At 39.9% G+C, this 11,129-nt stretch overlaps 1 pseudogene; it reads left to right on the top strand.

The window, feature by feature from the left end:
* The first annotated feature begins 10,695 nt into the window (after positions 1 to 10,695).
* On the top strand, positions 10,696 to 10,926 carry LOC149995937 (NADH dehydrogenase [ubiquinone] 1 subunit C1, mitochondrial pseudogene; annotated as a pseudogene).
* Positions 10,927 to 11,129: the final 203 nt, after the last annotated feature.

Genomic DNA, 11,129 nt, shown 5'->3' with positions numbered 1-11,129 from the left:
ATCATGAAGAGTAGTGTTCTGTAAATGTCAGTTAGATACACTTGGTTAATGGTGTCTAGTTTTTCTACACCCCTGGTGATTTTCTCTTTATTTGCTTTGTTTACTATGGAGAAAGGAGTGTTGAAATATCTAGTTATAATTTGAATTTTTTATTATATTTTTAATTTTTCCTTTCTTGGAGTGTGGAGAAATAAAAGCTAAAAGAAAAAAATCTAGGCCTTTTCTTGTTTAAATTTCCAATTAACTAGATTAAGTCGTCGTCGTCGGCAGCCGTTCGTCTCAAGAGACGATGGTGTAGCTTCTTAAGAGTCTATCTGCACCGCCGAGAATGGTTGTGCAGTCCGACTTGGGAGTGACACGGTATCTGTCTCCTCCCATGTTGAATCGACATCTTGCGATGATGCTGGAGTGTCCTCTCCAGTGGAGCTGAAGCTACAGAGCCTGGGCAGGGTGATATGGAGGGTCTGCTGTTGCCCATGCAGCAGACCCCCCCTCTCTTCGCAGCTGAAGGGTCCAAGGGAAAGACGGAGTCAATCCAGCTTGGCTTCAGGTGCGCCGCAGGAGTTGCCGGTGTTGACTACAACGTCAAACCGCCTTAGGGACTCCGGCTCCGGATTTTCTGTCGGGGTTTACTCCCTTAGCCTTTCCCCTGAAGAGGTATGCCGCAAGGCAGCGGAGGTTTTTTTGGAATCAGAGTTTTCCTTCTCTGATGTGCCCTGACTGGAAGATCGAACCAGTGACACTTAGCTCGCAGGCCGATGCTCAATCCACTGAGCCAAACCAGCCAGGGTAAACTAGATTAAGTAAGTTCTTATAAACTAGCGAAACAACAAATTTTTTCAAATAAATTTTGCATTTAATATTGTATTTTTAAAAAGCATCAAAGTTCTAAGAAAAAAATATTATTAGACTTTACTGCTTTAATTTTATAGGTTAGTGTATTTTTATTTTTATTTACATATAGGGACAATGATGTACCCTGTGCTTAGAGCTTCTAAAGCCAGGTCACTGGTGATATTATCAGGTTTTACCAATTAATTTAATATCTAATCATAGTCTCAAGATCACCAAACTGTCCTCACAGTCTGAATTCTGGAAAATAATTCTTCAAACTGAGATCAAAACTTGGATCACAAATACCTTTATCTTCTCTCTCTCTCTCTCTCTCTCTCTCTTTCTTCTTCTTCTTCTTCTTCTTCTTCTTCTTCTTCTTCTTCTTCTTCTTTTTCTTCCTCTTCCTCTTCTTCTTCCTACATTCAAGACATTGACTAGAAACTTTTCACATGACAATTTACTTGGTACTCTGGAAACTAAGGAGTTATCATTAAAAGGAAGTGAAAAAATAATCAATAATCAAGTGAGATGTGACAGGTGTATTTATTATTTCTTTTATTCTGTACTACACATAGGTATCAGTTCAGTATTACTATCATCAATATATAATTGAGGAAACCAAGACTAAGAGAGATTCTGTAATTAGGCCAAGGTTGCAGCCATAATTCCAAAATCTATGTTCTTCCTGATGCTGCATGCTTCCAGCCATCCATGCTACTTGTTCTTGTGAAGATAGAATCAAACAGAAAACTTAGGTCTCTATATAGTTCAAGAATTTAGGATCTGCTGGAGTGAAGTGGGATGGGAAGGAAGCAGGACTTTTCATGAGATTGATATCCTTTATATCTTTGTGACTGTTCTGTTCTCCCTTTAAATACTTGAAATAAATAATATACTTTTCAATTTTCTAAATTAGCATATCTCTGTTGATGCTGTAGTATCGGAGTAAGGATGCTTTACCACAATCCTTCACACTTACGGCTCCCTTTCTTTTCTGTTTTCTGGGGCTTCCTGGAACCTACCCACTAATCTTACTTCTGTTGCTCTTTCTCCATTTTCTAGGCCACAAATGGAAAATAAAGAGCCAGGAATCTGGGTCCTGATTAAAAACCTATGTGTGATTTGTCAGGCCTGACTCTAGGCAATAATACAAGCTATACCTGGCAGGCCTAAATGGGAAAGGTACCTTCCCTACACCAGACTTGGTGCACTGCCAATGCATTACCATCTCTGAAGGGAGTTGCAGTCAATAATTCAGGTCACTCTGGCCAGTCATAATCTTCCATGTATTTGCCTTCTTAGCCCAGGCACCTTTATTCCTAGGTCTCTTTATCTGAGTCCTTCAGGGGTCTCTCCTGAGGCCTCCTAACTGGGAGAGAAGAGGGAAACCTTGAACACAGGTTTCCCTCTCTGAGTTAATACTCAGTATTTTTCCTCTCCTAGTCCTTCCTCTCTGCCCTTCCCATGACCCCAGAATTTGTAAAACTTCTGGAACCTTTTGTTCAAATCCACCTCAATAGTGAGATGACCCCCGTTTCTCTGCTGGTCTACCTGATTCTGGATTGATGCACCTTTCCATGAGGGGAAGTGGAACAGGGAGTCTGTGCTTCATCTGGTTTTAGATTCTGAGTTCTAACATCTCAGGGAGTGGTTAAAGTTTACCTCTTTCGTTTTTGACGTGCTGCCTTAATTGGCTACTCAGGCACCTAACAGCTCAGTTTGCTCTCTCACTCCCAGCTCACCTGAACTCAAGACAAAAGAAGCCACCCCCTCACCCCGCCGCCCTGAACTGAAATTAATCTGAAAGCTATGGACCTCATTTCATTTTCTAGGAGCAAACTTGTAGACCAGCTTTCAAGGGAAGAAGAGAGACAACTGATCCCAGCAAACAATCTTATCACTCTTTTATTGCTCCTACTCCACTGATTTTTTTCCTAAATTCTGGCTTTGATAGTTACCATCTTTTCGCAACTTCCCATGGTAAGATAATGGTTTTGCAGTGGTGTCTGCTATATGCCTAGCAATCATAAAAACGGTGTGCTTTACTTCATAAAAGCATACAAATGACATAAATACAACTGTGATACCAATATCCCACCTACCATACATACTCATGTACTTGATGAAGAAGTAAATGAATAAATGAATGAATGACCAGATTACTATATAGAGACCTCAATATTAAGTCTTGGAATGAGAGGAGAGAGCATCAGTAAGCAGGATGTATGTAGTGATTGTGGAATTTGATAGGGGAAAGAAAAAAGAAACACAACAGCAGGTAGTAGATAGAAGAGAAAAAAACGGGAGTTATAAAAGGCAATACGTTCTGTTTTTACCTTTAAAAAATCAGTTCTCTGTCTCCTGAATGATATTTCAGAGAGCTTAATATGCTTCTGAAGAATAAGAACAGGAAGTTGGAGACTGTCACCAGCTAACACTGCCCTGCTGAGTTTCACCAAGTTGAGTGAATAATTAAAACAAAAAAAACCCCCAAAATATAGATATATTTTATTTCCAATGGAAGCTGAAAGGGTTTTTCTTTATTTCTTTCTCCATAAAATTTTACCCTTTAAAAAAAATTAATACAACACCTGGGTCTACATTAGTCCTTGCCCTTCAGTAAAAATAAATTTGACCCACATTATCTTGGATGTTTCATTGTCTTGTCAACAACAATGTAATAATTGCTATAAATGTCTGACAATCAAAGCCTTTCAGAAATGAGAGCCTCGATTTAGTCCCACTAGCATGGCTCTCATTAAATCAGCAAGGATTGTGTAGTAAAAATATATAGATTCTTTTATTCATCACTGTGACCACCTCAGGGAGCCTCATTGAGAATGTACATGACAGATCAGGTGGGTAGTGCTGTTACCCAAATAAAGAAAAAATAGAAAACGAGAGCAAGATGACATAAAATTTCTCTTACAGAAATCATTAAGTAATCATTACTTGACTAAATGATGTGTTTTAAATTATCCAAAATATTCTGTATTTAGAAACCTTAGGAGAACAAATACACATTTCACTGAATGTTTAAAGATTCTGAGTTATAGCTGAAAGAAATCCCTCTTTATTAGTATTTGCTAATATAGGTCCATTGCATTATTTTGGGTCAGAATACACAAATAACCTCACTTATAAAAACCACGGTCTCAATGACCGCACTGTCACAGTTTCCACTCCCCATCGTGTCCATTATCAACACACATGCACACTTGCACTGCTCTAGACAGTTTGTGTCCCCCCAAGTCATATATTAAAATATTAACTCCCAGTATGATGGTATTAGGAGGTGGGGCCTTTGGGAGATTATTAGGACATGAACTCATAGACCTCTTGAATGGGATTAATGCCCTAATAAAAGAGACCACAGAGAGCTCCCTAGAACCTTCTGTCATGTGAGGACCCAGCAAGAGGACAGTTGTCTATGAACCAGGAAGTAGACCCTCACCAGACACCAAATCTGCCAGTGCCTTGATCTTGAACTTCCTAACTTGAAAAACAAATGACTGTTGTTTAAGCTGCCAGTCTATTGTATTTTTGTTAGATTCATGTACAGAAAGTGAGAATATACTGTAAAGAATCCTCTAGAAGGAGAACGGCACTGTGGCACTGACATGAGATTTGGAGGGAGGGAATATGAATGTACAGGAAAATGAGAATGATGTGCTGCATAGGAGGAAGAAAAGAGCAAGATCTATACAGGCGATGGGGCCCAGTGGAACATGTACAGAGAACCCCAAGTGTGCCTCACTTTGCTTCAAAGTAAGGAGTCCATTTTAAATGGCATCCAGTGGAATATAATTACTGAAGAAACGAAAGGCATTTTAATTAATCTATAAGACTGTCTGAGAGATTAATGGCTGAGAAAAATGAGTGAGACACTAGCTTGGCCTTTAAAGGTACAGCGGGGTTCAAGGCTTGAGAAGCTAATCTGTATGATAATTTTGCAAAGTTAGGAACAGCCATTCTCAGCCATGAGAGTCTTTAGAATAAATGGTATCGGGGATTTTGAAAAGGCTTAGGGGTATGTACCCAGGAGAGGGAATTAAGATTAGAAGAAGCTGTTTATAAAATACTTACAGCAAAGCTAACCTGTTTAGGAGTCCCTCTAAGGAATTAAAATACTCAAAGGAAGAGTGTGTTCCGCATCTGCCTTTCTGGTGGAAACAGCACAAGTGGTGAAGGTATGTGTCCATTCCATAATGGAGACCACAGCAGATGAGGTGGAGAAGGCTCAGCTCGTGCGACTGCAGCAAGAACATTTGGCTTGTTTTGATAGTCCTCCTGGTGGGTTGTGCAATCTCAAGACTAGTTTCTCTGTTATTGTTATTGTGACCAGTTCTTTTCATTGATCTCTTGTGATTCAAAGCACCCTAGGGATTCCCACACCAGGCAATGGTTACAACAGCACAAACCAGGAGTTAAATCAACTCATGTAACACAGGAAAATTAGGTCGTGCTCAGAGTAAAATGCTTCAAAATGTAAAATAAACCAATATAAAAGAGAAAATCATCACTGTTTCAGAGATTATAAATAATGCAGCAATCTTCTAGAAAGAAGCCATTTTTTAATTTAAGACCACATTTGCTGATTGAGCTATGGGAAACTATTATCATGCCCAGAAAGCTGGGAATCTTATTTTTAAAATTGTCTCTGAAATTCATATGTCACTGTATCCCTGAGGAGACAGAAATGGTTGACGTTTGTCTGGCACTAGATGCTTTATAGTTTTTCAGTTCTGTGATGTGGAAATGTCTATTTTTATTTACGTAACCTGGACAAACAGTTATAAGTGCCACATTTAGGTATTTGGCTCAATTCTGTTCTTACTGTTCACAAGCCATTCCTCATAACATTTGGCTGCCAAAACTTTTAGCAGCTGGGCTCTCAAATACTGAAAATTCACCCGTGCTGGGCTCAGACATGTTAGGATGATGCGTGATGGGAGAATGAAGTATACTGGACAGTAACTTAGATTAAGCTATAGGACATTGGATGAGCATGAGTGCCTGAGGATGCATTTGAAGGGTTCACTGACTCACAGCCTAAAGCAGAGTAACACCACAGTAGAGAGCTGAGGAACAGCTGTAGTTGAGAGAGTGTGCTAGCGTGCAGCAGTCAAGGACAGGGTGGTGTATTTTGAGCAAAATTGCTGTCCACAGCACAAGAGCAGCATTCTTCAAATAGCATAAAGGCCCCTAGCATAGTTGCAAGCAACAGATTAGGGAACTGCTTTAAGTCTTATCAACGTACTATGGCTCTAAAGTCAGATATTGTATTATTTAAATATTCCTGTGTCTAGGTATAAAACCACTAATGCATTGTATTTTTTATTAATGAGCTGTATTTACAAACTCAGGATAACATTATTTGATGAGAAACTGAATAGGACTGAGAGGATAAAACATATCCATGCCAAAGGAAATGGAGTAAACAAAACAAGTGCTATGTTATGAGGCAGCCTCACAAATTGTATTTGTGCCATGCATGCCAAAGAAAATTTAAAATTAGACATTGTAAACTTGACAGATTTTAAAAATGTCCACCAGTTATTTTGTACCCTCAAGCCACATGTTTAGTAGTGCCATCGCATCCTGACCACAGCCCCTTTGAGCTACCTGGTGATTTGCTTTGGCCAATGAGACACTAGTAAACATAATGTGAACAGAGGCTTGAAAGGTGTTTGCATATTGGGGCTTCCTATCTGGAACCCTGAGACTGCCATATGAAGATGTATGGACTAGCCTGCTAGAGCATAAGACACCACATGAAGCAAAAATGTGTATCCACGTTGCTCTTCCCAGAGCAATAATGTGCCAAGTGCTAGTCGTCGTCGTCGTCGTTGTCGGCAGCCGTCCGTCTCGAGAGACGATGGTGTAGCTTCTTAAGAGTCTATCTGCACCGCCGAGAATGGCTGTGCAGTCCGACTCGGGAGTGACACGGTATCTGTCTCCTCCCGTGTTGAATCGACATCTTGCGATGACGCTGGAGTGTCCTCTCCAGTGAAGCTGAAGCTACAGAGCCTGGGCAGGGTGATATGGAGGGTCTGCTGTTGCCCATGCAGCAGACCCCCCCTCTCTTCGCAGCTGAAGGGTCCAAGGGAAAGACGGAGTCAATACAGCTTGGCTTCAGGTGCGCCGCAGGAGTTGCCGGTGTTGACTACAACGTCAAACCGCCGTAGGGACTCCGGCTCCGTATTTTCTGTCGGGGTTTACTCCCTTAGCCTTTCCCCTGAAGAGGTATGCCGCAAGGCAGCGGAGGTTTTTTGGAGTCAGAGTTTTCCTTCTCTGATGTGCCCTGACTGGAAGATTGAACCAGCGACACTTAGCTCGCAGGCCCGACGCTCAATCCACTGAGCCAAACCAGCCAGGGGTCCAAGTGCTAGTAATGTGAGTGAAACTCTTGGAAAACCTAGTCCCAGCTGAGCTGGCTTTGAAGAACTGCCAAGCCAATACACAAAATTACTAAAAAAATTGTTATTTTAAGCCACTAAGTTTGGGCATATTTTATTTTTTTAACTGTTCATGTTTTTATTTATTTATTTTTATTTTTTATTGTTGCTCTATTACAGTTGCCCCAATGTTCCCCCATCACTCTCCCCTGTCCCACCTTCCCAACTCCCACAGTCAGTCCCCACCCTGTTATCGATGTCCATGAGTCATTCATACATGCTTTTTGAATAGACCCCTCCCCTTTTTTCTCCCCTTACCTCCTGCCCCCCTCCCCTCTCGTCACGTCAGTCTCTTCCTAGTTTCCATGCCTCTGGTTCTATTTTGCTTGTTTGTTTTGTTCATTAGGTTCCACCTAATAGGGGAGATCATATGATATTTGTCTTTTACCTCCTTTCTTATTTCACTTAACATAATACTCTCCAGTTCCATCCATGCTCTCATGAAAGGTAGGAGTTCCTTCTTTCTTTCTGCTGTGTAGTATTACACTGTGTAAATGCACCACAGTTTTTTGATCCACTCATTTACTGATGGGCACTTAGGCTGTTTCCAGCACTTGGCTATTGCAAATAATGCTGCTATGAACATAGGGGTGCATAGGTTCTTTTGAATTGATGTTTCAGGATTCTTAGGGTATAATCCTGACAGTGGAATTGCTGGATAAAAAGGCAGTTCCATTTTTTAGTTTTCTGAGGAAATTCCATACTGTTTTCCATAGTGGCTGCACCAGTCTACATTCCCACCAGCAGTGCACTAGGGTTCCCTTTTCTCCACATCCTCGTCAGCACTTATTGTTTGTTGATTTGTTAATGATGGCCATTCTGACTGGTGTGAGGTGGTATCTCATTGTGGTTTGCATCTCTCTGATGGCTAGTAATATTGAACATCCTTTAATATGCCTATAGATCCTCTGTATATCCTCCTTGGAGAAGTGTATCTTCAGATCCTTTGCCCATTTTTTAATTGGATTGTCTGAGGTATCATTGGCAGATATGTTTTCCCATACAGTCAGTTGCCTTTTCATTTTGATGATGGTTTTTTTAACCATGCAGAAACTTTTTAGTTTAATATAGTCCCATTTGTTTATTTTTTCTTTTATTTTTCTTGCCCCAGGAGATATATTGGTAAAAATATTGCTATGTAGGGTATCTGATTTTACTGCCCATGTTTTCCTCTGGGACTTTTATGGTGTCACAACTTATATTTAGATCTTTTATCCATTTTGAGTTTATTCTGGTATATGGTGTAAGTTGGTGGTCTAGTTTCTTTTTTTGCATGCCCCTGTCCAGTTCTCCCAGTACCATTTGTTGAAGAGGCTATTTTTACTCCATTTTATGCTTCTGTCCCCTTTGTCAAATATTAAGTGACCATAGAGACTTCTTCTCTCATCAAGTTAGGGAAGTTTTCTGTCATTACTTTTTCAGTCAGGTTTTCTATTCCTTGCTTTTCTTCTTCACCTTCTGGTATCCCAAGGATACAGATATTATTACATTTCACATTATCCTGCAGCCCCCTTAAACCCTTTTCATTCTTTTTCATTTTGTTTTTCTGTCTGGGAATTTTTCTACCTTGTCTTCCAGCTTGCTGATTCGATACTCTGCTTCATCTGGCCTGCTTTTAATGCCTTCTGCTGTGTTCTTCATTTCAGATATTGTATTTTTCATTTCCTCTTGGCTCTTATTGATAGTTTCTGTGTCCTTTTAATGCTGGTGTGGTTCTCAGTAAGTTCCTTATAGCTTCCCTAGAGTTCTTTGTAGTTCTCACTGAACTCATTGAATATCCTTATAATCATTATTTTGAACTCAATTTCTGATAATTTACTTGCCTCTATTTCATTTAGCACTCTTTCTGGGGATTCCTCCTTTCCTTTTGATTGGGGGTTGTTTCTTTGTTGCCCCATTTTAGGTCACTCTTCTTGTTTGTTTCTGCATATTAGATTTATCTGCTTTGCCTCCCTGTCTTTATAAACTTATGTGGTAGGAGACCTGTGGGGTTCAGTGTTAAAGTCTCTTTGATCTCCTGAACTTGATGCTCTTGGGATGCCCTTTATGCCATTCATGTGGGCTCTTTGGTTGTAATTGGGTTTTGGTTGTTGTTGAATTGTTCTTTGGTGGGTCCTTTCCTCTGGCTGGCTGACTGAGAGTCACTCTGCCCACCATGTCTTGTATGCTTTTATACAGATGCTGCCAGAATAAAATCAAACAGCCCAGGAAATAAACCCACACCTGAAAGTATATCTCCAACCCCACAATCACACTATCAGCAGCAAATGAGGCAATATTAATACAGGTGTAAAGAGATAAGGTTGTTATAAGAAAGGAATACTGAATAGGAGATGACTAACTGAGAGAAAAATGACTTTGAGAGGGTAGAGTGAGGAGCAATAATAAGAGTAGGGAATAGAGACAAAGCAAAGAGAGAAAGTAAACTTTACATTATAAATAAAAAAGGGAAGGGAGAAGTTGTAATGAAGTAAGAGAAGAGAAACATATTAGGTTTAAACATAAATTTAAAAAGATAAAGCAAGAGAGAGAAAAAATTGGAACCAAGTTGGAGAAAAATATGCATCACAACACTAATAACAACAAATGAGCAAAGATTAATATAGTTGGGATGGGAATAAGAGGGAACAAAGAAAGAAAGAAACGCTTAAGAGATGTCTAGAGGAAACAAAAGTGATTTTGAGAGTATAGAGGGATAAGGAATACTAAGAGTAAGACTAGGACAGGAAAAAATTAAAATTTAAAAAAAAGGAAGAAAGGACAGGAGGAAGGCAAAATGGAGTAGAAGAGGAGAATGGTAAAGTTTGATATTTGAAACACAAAAAATAGAGAAGCTCTAGAAAGAAAATTGAAGAAATATAATAATCACCACCATATCAACAACCAACGAGCAAAAATTGTAAAGATGGAGAGAGAATAAGGGTATTTTAAGAAGAAAAAAAGAATGTGAGATGTCTAATGACAAGAGAAATGGTTTTGAGAGGCTGAAGGGGGGATAAATAGTAAGAGTGCAGAATGAAATCAAGTTGTAGTAAGAGAGAACATACAATTTAAAATGAAAATAAAAAATAAAAGGAAAGAAGACGGTAGAATGGAGTAAGAGAAGGGAGGAGCCAAAAATGAGATTTGAAGTAAACTATAATATAAAAACTAGTGACCTAATAGGCACAAACTTGGAAGACAAGAACTGATTGTTAAAAAACTCTGCAGGAGACAAACAGGATATGGGGCGGAGGACTAGGAGTCCCTGGCTGTAACTGAGATTGATTCTCAGCTGAAGCCTCAGTGAGGCGCAGCTGCAGAGCTGGCAAGTTCCACACCTCCTCCCACCAGGGGCACTTGGCCTGGCATGGACTCCTTGAAGGAGAGGCCCAATCAGGGGAGTGGAGCCCAGCCCAGGAAGATGGCATCTTCCATGCTGCTGCAGCCCTTCTCCAGGCTACTGGCCCCAGCCCCGCTCTCGAGCGGCTCGCCAGCACGGCCCAAGTTCTACATGTGGCAGCCACTTCATGACAAACCTCTCTGCCTGAAAGTTGGGTTGACCTTGGGCACTTCCATCTTCTTGTGGATCTATCTCATCAGGCAACATAATGAAGACGTTTTAGAGTATAAAAGAAGAAATGGGTTGGAATAAACTTTTTAAATACTAATACAATATGATCCATATTGCAATTAAAGCAGTTCCAGTCTGTTGAGTTGTAAACGTGAAAGAAAAGCTATATGTTAATATATGTCATTAGCATTTGTTTTACATCATTAAATGAAAAAATAAAAATGTTTCTGTATTCCTCAGAGGGAAAAAAAGGCTATGCAGGAGAGAAAATAATATAAATCATG

This window comes from Furipterus horrens, unplaced genomic scaffold (genome assembly GCF_987537825.1).
Source record: "Furipterus horrens unplaced genomic scaffold, mFurHor1.1.pri manual_scaffold_12, whole genome shotgun sequence".
Taxonomy (NCBI): domain Eukaryota; kingdom Metazoa; phylum Chordata; class Mammalia; order Chiroptera; family Furipteridae; genus Furipterus; species Furipterus horrens.
The sequence above is the reverse complement of the archived record's forward strand: the minus strand, read 5'-3'. Positions and strand labels throughout refer to the sequence as shown.